Genomic DNA, 14,366 nt, shown 5'->3' with positions numbered 1-14,366 from the left:
TCCACCCTGGGCGACAGAGCGAGACTCCATCTCACAAAAAAAAAAAAAAAAGAAAGAAAAAAAAAGAGCAGCCTGGCCAATATGATGAAACCCTATCTCTACTAAAAATACAAAATTTAGCCAGGCATGGTGGTGCACACCTGTAATCCCAACCAGCAACATGGGAGGCTGAGGCAAGAGAATCGCTTGAACCCAGGAGGTGGAGGTTAAAGTGAGCCGAGATCAAGCCCCTGCCTGGGAGACAGAGCAAGACTGTCTCAAAAACAAAAAGAAAGCAAAACAGAGGGGACACTTTCCTAGATTTTTTTTTTTTTTTTTTTTTGAGGCGGAGTCTCACTCTGTCGCCCGTACTGGAGTGCAGTGGCCAGATCTCAGCTCACTGCAAGCTCCGCCTCCTGGGTTCACACCATTCTCCTGCCTCAGCCTCCCGAGTAGCTGAGACTACAGGCGCCCGCCACCTCGCCTGGCTAGTTTTTGTATTTTTAGTAGAGACGGGGTTTCACCGTGCCAGCCAGGATGGTCTCGATCTCCTGACCTCGTGATCCGCCCGTCTCGGCCTCCCAAAGTGCTGGGATTACAGGCTTGAGCCACCGTGCCCGGCCACTTTCCTAGATTTTAAGACTTCCTCATCAGCTAAAGAAATCATTAAGAAAATACGGAATTAGTGCAGAAATGAACAGACTAATGAAACAGAAAAGCCCCAAAGCAGACATATCATATATGAAAATGTGCTTTTTAGTAGAGGCAACACTAAAAGTCAGTAAAGAGACTAGAGGCATGACAAGTAAATGCAACCTTGGTTATCAGGAAAAATATTATTGTCATTATTTTGCTTTAAAGAACAGTAGTGGTGAAATCTGAATAGGGCTGGTAGATAACAGTCCTTTCTCAACATTAATTTCCTGGTTTTAACAATTACATTGTAGGAAAATGTCCTAGTTGAAGTATGTAGGGGTGAAGAGACAGTATCTGTTAACTTACTCTTGAATAGTTCCCCCAAAAAACAAAATCGAATGTGGAGGGAGGGGGGAAGAGAGTACACACAAGAGCAAGCAAAAATATTAAACATTAATATTTGATGGATTTGCATGAAGGTATATGGGAATCCTTCGTACTACTTATGTAACTTTTCTGCAAATCTAAAGTTATTTAAAACAAACAAACAAACAAAAAAAGTAGAAAAGTCTAGGCATGGTGGCTCACACTTGTAAACCCAGCACTCTGAGAGGCCAAGGTGGGCCAATCAACTGAGCCCAGGAGCTGGAAACCAGCCTGGGCAACATGGCAAGACCCCATCTCTTAAAAAATACAAAAATTAGCCAGGTGTGGTGGCTGGCACATACCTGTGGTCCCAGCTATTCAGGAGGCAAGGATCACCTGAGCCCGGGGAGGTCAAGGCTGCAGTGATCTGTGATCACACCACTGCACTCCAGCCTGGGCCACAGAGTGAAACCCTGTCTCAAAAGAGAAAAAAAAAAAGTAGGAAAAGTTAATGGTGTTGGAACATTTTACCAATATGAAAAAATAAAATTAGAACCCAATCTGATCTCATAATATATATAAAAATCAATTATAGGCAGATTAAATGAAAAGATAAGCCACAGACTGAAAAAAGATATGAATAACAAACAGCAGACAAGAATGTTATTCAAAATACAGAAAGAATTCCTCCTAGAAATCAACAAGGAAAAGAAAACCCTAGAGAACAATGAGAACATATTAGGAATAAGGTTTACAGAAAACAGTAATGACCAACAAACATAAAAATATTCTCAACCTCATCAGTAATCAGGGAAACGTAGCAGCTTATTCTAGCCACCAAACTGACAAATATTAAGTCTGATAATTCTTAATCTGGGCAAAGATGTAGATATTGGAAGTTCATTCACTGCTGCAGTTAGAATACACTGGTATAGAAGCTATAAACAAATGTAGTTTTTATACATATATACATATGTAGCAAAAAATATAAAGGTGTTAGTGGAAAAGATACTTAAAAATCAGGGGTCGGGTGAAGCAGTGGCTCACGCCTGTAATCCCAACACTTTAGGAGGCCAAGGCAGGTGGATCACCTGAGGCAGGAGTTTGAGACCAGCCTGGTCAACATGGTGAAACCCGTCTCTACTAAAAATACAAACCTGTCTCTACTAAAACTTCTCCTGAGGCAGGAGAATTGCATGAGCCCAGGAAGCAGAGGTTGCGGTGAGCTGAGATCACACCACTGCACTCCAGCCTGGGCCACAGAGTGAAACCCTGTCTCAAAAGAGAAAAAAAAAAGTAGGAAAAGTTAATGGTGTTGGAACATTTTACCAATATGAAAAAATAAAATTAGAACCCAATCTGATCTCATAATATATATAAAAATCAATTATAGGCAGATTAAATGAAAAGATAAGCCACAGACTGAAAAAAGATATGAATAACAAACAGCAGACAGAATGTTATTCAAAATACAGAAAGAATTCCTCCTAGAAATCAACAAGGAAAAGAAAACCCTAGAGAACAATGAGAACATATTAGGAATAAGGTTTACAGAAAACAGTAATGACCAACAAACATAAAAATATTCTCAACCTCATCAGTAATCAGGGAAACGTAGCAGCTTATTCTAGCCACCAAACTGACAAACATTAAGTCTGATAATTCTTAATCTGGGCAAAGATGTAGATATTGGAAGTTCATTCACTGCTGCAGTTAGAATACACTGGTATAGAAGCTATAAACAAATGTAGTTTTTATACATATATACATATGTAGCAAAAAATATAAAGGTGTTAGTGGAAAAGATACTTAAAAATCAGGGGTCGGGTGAAGCAGTGGCTCATGCCTGTAATCCCAACACTTTAGGAGGCCAAGGCAGGTGGATCACCTGAGGCAGGAGTTTGAGACCAGCCTGGTCAACATGGTGAAACCCGTCTCTACTAAAAATACAAACCTGTCTCTACTAAAACTTCTCCTGAGGCAGGAGAATTGCATGAGCCCAGGAAGCAGAGGTTGCGGTGAGCTGAGATCACACCACTGCACTTCAGCCTGGGTGACAGAGAAAGACTCTGTCTCAAAAAAAAAAAAAAAAAAAAAAATCAGGATTATGGGCCAGGTGTGCTGGCTCATGCCTGTAATCCCAACACTTTGGGAGACGGAAATGGGCAAATCACTTGAGTTCGACACCAGTCTGGTCAACATGGTGAAACCCTGTCTCTACTAAAAATACAAAAAATTAGCTGGGAGGCTGGGCGTGGTAGCTCACACCTGTAATCCCAGCACTTTGAGAGGCTGAGGCAGGTGGATCATTTGAGTTCAGGAGTTTGAGACCAGCCTGGCCAACGTGGTGAAACCCCATCTCTACTAAAAATACAAAAGAATTAGCCAGGCATGGTGGCATGCGTCTGTGAAGTCCCAGCTACCTGGGAGGCTGAGGCAGGAGAATCAGTTGAATCCGGGAGGCGGAGGTTGCAGTAAGCCAAGACTGCGCCACTGCACTCCAGCCTGGGAGACACAGCGAGACTGCATCTCAAAAAAAATAAAATAAAATAATAATAATAATAATTAACTGGGCATGGTGGTATGCACCTGTAGTTCCAGATACTCAGAAGGCTAAGGCGGGAGGATCACTTGAACAGGGAGCAGAGGTTGTAGTAAGCCAAGATCACGCCACTACACTCCATTTTGGGTGACAGAGTCCGACTCTCTCTCAAAATAAATAAATAAATACAAATAATAAAAAATCAGGATATTGATGATCTCTGGGCAAAGAGAAAGTGGCCTAGGACTTAGAAGGGAAAATAGGACTTGAAATGTACTAGAAATGTTCTATTTCCAAAAAACAATCTGAAGCAAGAATTTATTAGAATGTGAACAGCCAGGGTGGGTACATGTATATTCACATATTTTTCTGGTGTTTGAAATATTCAAAAAGAAAAGGGAGGATTGGGCGGGTGGAGCCAAAAAAAAGGCATGGGGAGGACATTACAAAAGAGAGACAGAATGCTGGGCAATGTTTGGGGACTGCAACTGAGTATGAGAGCAAAGAGTCAGAAATGGCCTGGAAGGGCACCCTTAGCAATTCAGCCTTTATCTGCAGTAATGAGGATTCAGGGAGGACATAAACTTCACTTTGCTGCAACGTGGGAATGGATTGGGAGGTAAGAGGAGGAGAAAAGTATCAGCTGTTATAAAAGACCAAGAAAGAGGATGATCAGGGAAGAAGTGCTAAGCACTCAATTGACTGAGAAAGTTGTGGTTCATTTTACTGTTGTAATTCTTTGGTTTTATTTATTTATTTCCATTTAAACAGCACCAAATGTCTATTGTGAGCCAAGAATTGTGGCTAGGCCCCTGATCTTGCTGTGATAGTCGAAGTCCTGCTCTTGTGGAGCTTAATTTTCAGCAGGGCATCAAGACACAGAAACCACGATTAGAGTAGGAGAAGCGAGAAAAAGGAGGTAACAGCATAAAGTGAGAGTTTTGCTCTACTAAGAACCTAGCTAGATGACTGAGCAAAGTGTTTTCTTTTTATATTTTGCATACTTCGACTAAACCATATCAGTGATGTATATACAACTTTTTGTCTACCCCAATATATCTCAATGACCAACACACAAGAGTCTAGCACAGGAAGGCAACCCACTGCCCTGGGTAGAAAAGACAAAAGAAAGGAGAAATCCTATCGCTTTGCCTCCATCCCCCACCTCTATCCCTAGTCAGAATCCCTGCTGAAACACATTATTTCTAAAGCCTTAGCCTTTCATATAAACTGATTCTAAAAGAAACAACCTATCCCTCTGATGCCCAAAATGTCACTTCCTAAAACTTCATAACCCATATACGTATTTTTCTTTTTAGAGACGGAGTCTTGCTCTTGTCGCCCAGGACAGAGTGCAATGGCACGATCTCGGCTCACTGCAACCTTTGCCTCCGGGGTTCAAGTGATCCTCCTGCCTCAGCCTCTGGAGTAGCTGGGATTACAGGTGCCTGCCACAATGCCTGGCTAATTTTTGTATTTTTAGTAGAGACGGGGTTTCGCCATGTTGGCCAGGCTAGTCTCAAACTCCTAACCTCGTGATCCACCCGCCTCGGCCTCCCAAAGTGTTGGGATTACAGGCGTGAGCCACAACGCCTGGCCAACCCTTATATATATTATCTGTCATGCGTCAAGAATCTGGATACCACAAATACCCTGAGATTTGATCTATACATTCTATGCACACAATGAAACATCACATGTACCCCACAAAATATGTAAAATATTACATATCAACATCACTTGAAAAAATAGTTTTGAGTCGGCCGGGCAGTGGCTCATGCCTGTAATCCCAGCATTTGGGAGGCCGAGGCGCGTAGATCATGAGATCAGGAGTTCAACACCAGCCTAGCCAAGATGGTGAAACCCCGTCTCTACTAAAGATACAAAAAATTAGCCGGGCGTGGTGGTACGCGCCTGTAATCCAAGCTACTCGGGAGGCTGAGGCAAGAGAATCGCTTGAACCCGGGCGGCAGAGGTTGCAGTGAGCCAAGATCACGCCACTGCACTCCTTCCTCAGCAACAGACTGAGAGTCTGTCTCAAAAAGAAAAAAAACAAAAAATATATATATATACATACACACACACACTTTTTTTTTTTTGAGTCAAGAATCGTTATACTCTGTACCAAATTAAAGATGGCCACAAATTCTTTGCTTTTCCTCCCACTAATAGGTGAAGTCTGATTTTCCTCCTTTAATCTTCCTTCATTTCATTTGGAGCACTACTTAAGAACATCATACATGACCCTATCCTAAGATGTTTTTTAAAAAAAAATTGGGTAAGTGTGGTGGCTCATGCCTGTAATCTTAACACTTTGGGACACCAAGGTGGGAGGATCGCTTGAGCCCAGGAGTTCAAGACGAGCCTAAGCAACATGGCAAAACCCCATCTCTACAAAAAATGCAAAAATTAGTCAGGCATGGTGGCACACATCTGTAGTCTGAGCTGCTGTGGAGGTTAACATAGGAGGATCACTTGAGCCTGGGAGGTAGAGGTTTCAGTGAGCCATGTTTGTTCACGCCACTGCACTCTAGCCTGGGTGACAGAGTGAGACTCGGTCTTGGAAAATAAAAAAAGAAATTAAAGGCAAAGGGAGAAAAGTAATAATTACAAGGCACATAACTTTCAATTTTTTTTTTTTTTGAGATGGAGTCTCACCCTGTCACCCAGGCTACAGTGCAGTGGCATGATCTCAGCTCACTGCAACTGCCACCTTATGAGTTTAAGTGATTCTCCTGCCTCAGCCTCCTGAGTAGCTGGGATCACAGGCGCCCACCACAATGCCCGGCTAATTTCCAGATTTTTAGTAGAGATGGGGTTTCACTATGTTTCCAGGCTGGTCTCAAACTCCTGACCTCAAGTGATCCACCCGCTTTGGCTTCCCAAAGTGCGGGGATTACAGGCTTGAGCCACTGCACCAGGCACAAGCTAATTTTTTAAACTATTTTTTAAAACTCTGCTGGGCACAGTGGCTCACGCCTATAATCTCACACTTTGGGAGGCCAAGGGGGTGGACCACTTGAGGTCAGGAGCTCAAGAGGAGCCTAGCCAACACAGTAAAAGCCCCTTTCTACTAAAAATACAAAAATTAGCTGGTCATGGTGGCACATGCCTGTATGCCCAACTATTCGGGAGGCTGAGGCAGGAGAATTGCTTGAACCCCAGAGGCGGAGGTTGCAGTGAGCTGAGATAGTGGCACTGCACTCCAGCCTGGGTGACAGAGCAAGAAAGTGTCTCAAAAAACAAAAACCCCGCCAGGCGCGGTGGCTCACGCCTATAATCCCAGCACTTTGGGAGGCCGAGGCGAGCAGATCACCTAAGGTTGGGAGTTCGAGACCAGCCTGACCAATATGGAGAAACCCCATCTCTACTAAAAATACAAAAAATTAGCCGAGCATGGTGGTGCATGCCTGTAGTCCCAGCTATTTGGGAGGCTGAGGCAGGAGAATCACTTGAACCTGGGAGGCGGAGACTGCAGTGAGCCGAGATTGCGCCATTGCACTCCAGCCTGGGCAACAAGAGCGAAACTCTGTCTCAAAAAAAAAAAAAAAAAAAATCTGTATCAATAGCTAGTTCCACTAATCAAGTAGTAAATGTATGTATATGCATGAACTTTCTGTCTCAATAGATACACAATATATGATACACAACTATAAAAGAAGAAAATAAGAAAAATATGCAAACTATAAGAACTACAAAGTTGCCGATTTCTGAGCACTGGGTAAAAAAATAATGTTATTACTACACATCCATCAAAAAATAAAAATTAAAAACAACCTAACACAATGTTGGTAGAACTGTGAAAAAATTTATTTTTCATCATTAGTGACACTGGAAATCTTGCTGATGAGGTAATTTGATAAAATATAACAAGAATTTTTGGCTAGGTGTGGTGGCCCACACCTGTAATCCCAGAATTTTGGGAGGCTGAGTTGGGCGGATCACCTGAGGTCAGGAGTTCTAGACCAGCCTGGTCAACGTGGTGAAACTCCATCTCTACTAAAAATACAAAAATTTAGCCGGGCATAGTAGCATATACCTGTAATCCCAGCTCCTGCAGAGGTTGAGGCAGGAGAATCACTTGAACCTGGGAGGTGGACGTTGTAGTGAGCCAAGATCATGCCACTGCACTCCAGCCTGGGAGACAGAATGAGACCCAGTCTCAAAGAAAAAACAAACATACATATACACACACATATATGTACACACACACACACACACACACACACATAAAAAACAAGAATTTTTAAATATGTAGCATGATTTGACTTAAATGCTACTTTGTGAAATTTCCCCTCAGGACAAAACACCAGGGAATGCCTGCAGAGTGCTGTAAGCCATTCTCCACCCTCCAGACCCAGGCGCACCCCTCCTCCCCTCGAAGCTGCGCAGGCCTTCCTACCTGTTTTATCAATAGAATAGGGAAGCAGTGGCAGGGCATGGTGGCTCATGCCTGTAATCCCAGCACTTTGGGAGGCCAAGGTGGGCAGATCACCTGAGGTTAGGAGTTTGTGACCAGCCTGTCCAACATGGTGATACCCCATCTCTACTAAAAATACAAAAAAAAAAAAAAATTAGCTGGGTATGGTGGTGCACACCTGTAGTCCAGCTACTTTGGAGGCTGAGGCACGAGAATCGCTTGAACCCGGGAGGCAGAAGTAGCAGTGAGCCGAGACTGTGCCACTGCACTACAGCCTGGGCGACAGAGTGAGACTCTGCCTCCAAAAAAAAGAATAAATAGGGAAGCAGCAATGCTAGGCCAGTTTTGGCACCCGCTTGTAAGAGGAATGCTAACTTCTGCTTTCGTTCTTTTGGAAGACAACTGTCATGTAAGAATTCTGAACACCCTTACACCACCAGGATGTGAGGAAGTCCTAACTGGCCACCGAGGGGGAGCAAGGTGTCCCAGGCAATAAGCCTATCCCTTCACCAACTTGATGCAACCACATGAGTGACTCTAAGTGAAACCAGCAGAACCACCCAGTCAACTCCCATATTATGAGAAAAAAATCAGTCATCGTTTGAAGCCACAAAATTTTGATATAATTTGTTACACAGCAATAGATAAATGAAGGGAGGGGGGTTGGAAAAGCAATCTGAACAAAAATGTTTATTTGGCAGTGCAAAAGCTTAAAGAAGTCAATTGGTATACATTCAGGCAAACTATGTCACATAATTTAAAACATTATATAAACCCATTTAAACTACATGAATTATATTAATTGTGTATAAGTTAAAAAAAAAAAAAAAGGAGTGGGGGAGACCTAATAGTAACACATATATTTTGATCATAATTATTAAAAAACTCTCATATATACATCAGTATGGATCCAAAGACAACCTCCAACTGACATTTTAAATTTATTGGGGCTGTAGAATCTTTTTTTTTTTTTTTTTTTTTTTTTTTTAGTAGAGACGGGGTTTCACCATGTTAGCCAGGATGGTCTCGATCTCCTGACCTCGTGATCCACCCGTCTCGGCCTCCCAAAGTGCTGGGATTACAGGCTTGAGCCACCGCGCCCGGCCTTTTAGACGGAGTCTCGCTCTGTCGCCCAGGCTGGAATGCACTGACCGGATCTCAGCTCACTGCAAGCTCCGCCTCCCGGGTTTCTGACATTCTCCCGCCTCAGCCTCCCGAGTAGCTGGGACTACAGGCGCCCGCCACCTCGCCCGGCTAGTTTCTTGTATTTTTTTTTTTTTTTTTTTTTTGAGACGGAGTCTCGCTCTGTCGCCCAGGCTGTAGTGCTGTGGCTGGATCTCAGCTCACTGCAAGCTCCGCCTCCCGGGTTCACGCCATTCTCCTGCCTCAGCCTTCTGAGTAGCTGGGACTACAGGCGCCCGCCACCTCGCCCGGCTCGTTTTTTGTACTTTTTAGTAGAGACGGGGTTTCACCGTGTTAGCCAGGATGGTCTCGATCTTCTGACCTCGTGATCTGCCCGTCTCGGCCTCCCAAAGTGCTGGGATTACAGGCTTGAGTCACCGCGCCCGGCCAGGACTGTGGAATCTTTCAAAAAAGAAAACAGGGCGAGTGCGGTGGCTCACGTCTGTAATCGCAATACTTTGGAAAGCCGAGGCAGGGGGATCACGAGGTCAGGAGTTCCAGACCAGCCTAGCCAACATAGTAAAACCCCATCTCTACTAAAAATACAAAAAAAATTAGCCAGACATGGTGGCGGGAACCTGTAATTCCAGCTACTCGGGAGGCTGAGGCAGGAGAATCGCTTGAACTCAGGAGGTGGAGGTTGCAGTGAGCCAAGATGGCGCCACTGCACTCCAGCCCAGTGACAGTGCGAGACTCCATCTCCAAAAAAAAAAAGGAAAAGAAAACAGAGGTCAAATATGAAGACAGAATAAAAACAGTGGTTACCAAGGTTGGGGCTGGAAAGGAAATAGGGAGCTGTAGATCAACGGATGCAAAGTAGCAGGTATGTAGGATGAACAAGTCTGCAGATCTAATGTTCTGCAGAACAGCATGAGGACTTTCTTCTTTTTTTTTTTTTGCAACAGGGTCTCCCTCTATTGCCCAGGCTAGAGCACAGTGGCTCAATCAAAGCTCACTGCAGCTTCCTCCACCTGAACTCAAGCAATCCTCCCATCTTAGCCTCCCAAGTAGCTGGGACTATAGACGCATGCCAACATGCAAGGTAATTTTTGTATTTTTTGTAGAGAGGGAGTTTTGCCATGTTGCCCAGGCTGGTCTCGAACTCCTGGGCTCAAATGATCGGCCCGCCTCAGCCTCCCAAAGTGCTAGGATTACAGATATGAGCCCGCACCCAGCCATGAGGATTTTTAATAAGAGTTTGCTATGGTCAGGATTTTTGCTCTTGCCACAGGAAGGAAAAACAGGTAACTGTAAGATGATGGATATGTTAATTTGATTCACTACAGTAACCATTTTACTATATGTCTCATAACATGATATATATACCTTAAACACACACAATAAACTTTATTTTAAAAAAAAAAGAAATGAGCCAGGTGTGGTGGTTCATGCCTATAGTCCCAGCACTTTGGGAGGTAAAGGCAGGAGGATCACTTGAGTCCAGGAGCTCGAGACCAGTCTGGCCAATATGGTGAAACCCCATCTCTACTAAAAATACAAAAATTAGCCAGCGTGGTGGTGAAAGCCTATAATCCCAGTTACTCAGGTGGCAGAGGCAGGAGAATCGCTTGAATCCGGGAGGCAGAGGTTGCAACGAGCTGACATTGCACCACTGCACTCCAGCCTGGGCAACAGAGACACTGTCTCAGGAGAAAAAAAAGAAACAGAAAAAAAAAATCAGAGTATTTTTGCCTTGTAAAGTTGTTAGAATATTTGAAGACACTAAGAAAAGTCAAGTCTTTTCAAGCAAATGAGTCCTTCATGTGAGAACTTTATTCTGCCTTGTGCTCTGGATGGTATGTCCCTGCTCCTTTCAAGGCATCCTCGGTGGAATTCCTTGCTGAGTGGGTCTGCCATCCTATCCGCTTTTAACATTCATCCAGCAGAGTAATGAGTGTGAATCATAAGCCCCATCACAGTTCTACAATCAGGAAAACTGTTCCAGAATCCTAACTGGGCCCATAACCCCACTGGCTGTTTCAAAAACATCAGTTACAACCCCACTCTCAAGAACACTATTTGTTGACATTAATAATGTCAATAATGTCAATAATACACAATCATTGACATCAAAGCATATGCTGGTGTGTGTGTGCATGTGTGTCTGTGTGTTCGTTTTGAGACAGGGACTCTGTCGCCATGGCTAAAGTGCAGTGGTGCAATCATGGCTCACTACAGCCTCAAACTCCTAGGCCTTCCATGTCAGCCTCCGGAGTAGCTGGGACTGCAGGCATACGCCGCCAACCCAGCTAATTTTAAAAATATTTTTAGTAGTGACAAGGTCTTGCTAGGTTGCCCAGGCTGGTCGCAAACTCCCAGGCTCAAGGGGTCCTCCTGCCTCAGCCTCCCAAGTGCTAGGATTACAGATATGAGCCCGCACCCAGCCATGAGGATTTTAATAAGAGTTTGCTATGGTCAGGATTTTTGCTCTTGCCACAGGAAGGAAAAACAGGTAACTGTAAGATGATGGATATGTTAATTTGATTCACTACAGTAACCATTTTACTATATGTCTCATAACATGATATATATACCTTAAACACACACAATAAACTTTATTTTAAAAAAAAAAGAAATGAGCCAGGTGTGGTGGTTCATGCCTATAGTCCCAGCACTTTGGGAGGTAAAGGCAGGAGGATCACTTGAGTCCAGGAGCTCGAGACCAGTCTGGCCAATATGGTGAAACCCCATCTCTACTAAAAATACAAAAATTAGCCAGCGTGGTGGTGAAAGCCTATAATCCCAGTTACTCAGGTGGCAGAGGCAGGAGAATCGCTTGAATCCGGGAGGCAGAGGTTGCAACGAGCTGACATCGCACCACTGCACTCCAGCCTGGGCAACAGAGACACTGTCTCAGGAGAAAAAAAAGAAACAGAAAAAAAAAATCAGAGTATTTTTGCCTTGTAAAGTTGTTAGAATATTTGAAGACACTAAGAAAAGTCAAGTCTTTTCAAGCAAATGAGTCCTTCATGTGAGAACTTTATTCTGCCTTGTGCTCTGGATGGTATGTCCCTGCTCCTTTCAAGGCATCCTCGGTGGAATTCCTTGCTGAGTGGGTCTGCCATCCTATCCGCTTTTAACATTCATCCAGCAGAGTAATGAGTGTGAATCATAAGCCCCATCACAGTTCTACAATCAGGAAAACTGTTCCAGAATCCTAACTGGGCCCATAACCCCACTGGCTGTTTCAAAAACATCAGTTACAACCCCACTCTCAAGAACACTATTTGTTGACATTAATAATGTCAATAATGTCAATAATACACAATCATTGACATCAAAGCATATGCTGGTGTGTGTGTGCATGTGTGTCTGTGTGTTCGTTTTGAGACAGGGACTCTGTCGCCATGGCTAAAGTGCAGTGGTGCAATCATGGCTCACTACAGCCTCAAACTCCTAGGCCTTCCATGTCAGCCTCCGGAGTAGCTGGGACTGCAGGCATACGCCGCCACACCCAGCTAATTTTAAAAATATTTTTAGTAGTGACAAGGTCTTGCTAGGTTGCCCAGGCTGGTCGCAAACTCCCAGGCTCAAGGGGTCCTCCTGCCTCAGCCTCCCAAAGTGCTGAGACTATAGGTGTGAGCCCCATGCCCAGCTACATTTTTTCTGAACTTTAAAATTGAAATACATCCATCATTCAGACACTGTGAATTTATGCAAACAGATTTAATATTAAAAACTATATTTACATAATTCACCAAAAAACATCAGAAGGTAATATTCTTTTGCTGAAGTGAAAGTTTACCAGATAAACCAATTTTCAACTTTAGCCTCCAAAATATTTCAAAAAATTGTATGAGATTAAAAACATATTTCAATAGAACACATTTAAGTTTAAATTGATCACAACTGTTTAGTATTCAGTTAATAAATGAGAACACATGTCAGTATGTTTGTAGAATCCAGCATTTGAAATCTATTACATATTCACCTCAATGTGGGCATCTTAACAGTTTTTTTAAATACTGTCTTTCATCAAATCTAAGATGGCATAACCAATTACATGACACCATAATTTTTAAAAATTTTAAAACTCTACCAATTAAACTATAACACATATATCCATTTTGGATATTTAAATGTTTTAGAATTGATGAAATACAGTAGATAAAAATGTAATTTATAAAAACAAAATTTACTCACACCTGTAATCCCAGAACTTTGGGAGGCCAAGGCGGGTGGATCACGAGGTCAGGAGACTGAAACCATCCTGGCTAACATGGTAAAACCCCGTCTCTACTAAAAATACAAAAAAATTTGCCGGGAGTGGTGGCATGCATCTCTACTCGGGAGGCTGAGGCAGAAGAATCACTTGAACTTGGGAGGTGGAGGTTGCAGTGAGCCAAGATCACATCACTGCACTCCAGCCTGGGTGACAGAGCGAGACTCCATCTCAAAAAAGAAAAAAAAAAAAAAATTCAAGTCAAACTTTGTACATCTGAAGCATCTGTATTACACTTTCAAACACAAGTGGGAAAACCTCTGGATTAGAGGATTTCCAAAGTATTTCAATGCTGTGGTGTGGAGAATACATTACATACAGGAGAAATTAATCATACTACTGTTATTCTTTAGGTTGTAACCAAAACCACCTTGCCCCCAGCCACTGCCAAAAAATCACCACGTATATGGAGAGTTCATTTAGAATCTATTTGTTAGATATTAACTCAGCTAGATAAGGGGAAAATAAGCAGCTTCATGATTTTAGATTTAATGAATATATATGACTAAATTTTAGTAGTTTTACTTCAGAAAAGCAAACTAAAAATAAGACAGTGAAATATTACAATCTACAAGAAGGAAAGGCTGTTTTTTTTGGTGGGGGGAGGGGATTGTTTCTTTGAGAGTCTTGCTCTGTCACCCAGGCTGGAGTGCAGTGGCACCATCTCAGCTCACTGAAACCTCTGCCTCCTGGATTCAAGGGCTTCTCCTGGCTCAGCCTCCCAAGTAGGTGGGATTACAGGTGCCTGCCACCACACCTGGCTAATTTTTGTTTTTGTGTTTTTGGTTTTTTTCATTTTTTGTTTTTTTTTTCGAGACAGAGTCTTGCTCTGTGGCCCAGGCTGGAGGACAATGGTGCAACCTCAGCTCACTGCAACCTCCACTTCCCAGGTTCAAGTGATTCTCCCGCCTCAGCCTGCCAAACAGCTGGGACTACAGGCATGTACCACCACTCCTGGCTAATTTTTGTATTTTTAGTAGAGACGGGGTTTCACCATTTTGGCCAGGCTGGTCTCAAAC

At 43.2% G+C, this 14,366-nt stretch overlaps 1 protein-coding gene across 2 annotated transcripts in view; it reads right to left on the bottom strand.

The window, feature by feature from the left end:
* Positions 1 to 14,366, bottom strand: part of UBE2V2 (ubiquitin conjugating enzyme E2 V2) — a 61,875-nt gene that overhangs the window by 25,897 nt on the left and 21,612 nt on the right. The window contains exon 1 of one of the 2 annotated variants that reach the window (XM_033202282.1): positions 7,563 to 7,580. The exons of the other annotated variant lie outside the window; for it this stretch is intronic. The gene's annotated coding sequence lies outside the window, so the exon portion shown is untranslated. Of the gene's footprint in view, positions 1 to 7,562; positions 7,581 to 14,366 lie in introns of those variants that run through there. 2 annotated transcript variants of the gene reach the window in all.

Source organism: Trachypithecus francoisi, unplaced genomic scaffold (genome assembly GCF_009764315.1).
Source record: "Trachypithecus francoisi isolate TF-2019V2 unplaced genomic scaffold, Tfra_2.0 Lachesis_group7, whole genome shotgun sequence".
Lineage (NCBI taxonomy): Eukaryota > Metazoa > Chordata > Mammalia > Primates > Cercopithecidae > Trachypithecus > Trachypithecus francoisi.
This window is presented reverse-complemented; position numbering and strand designations above follow the sequence as displayed.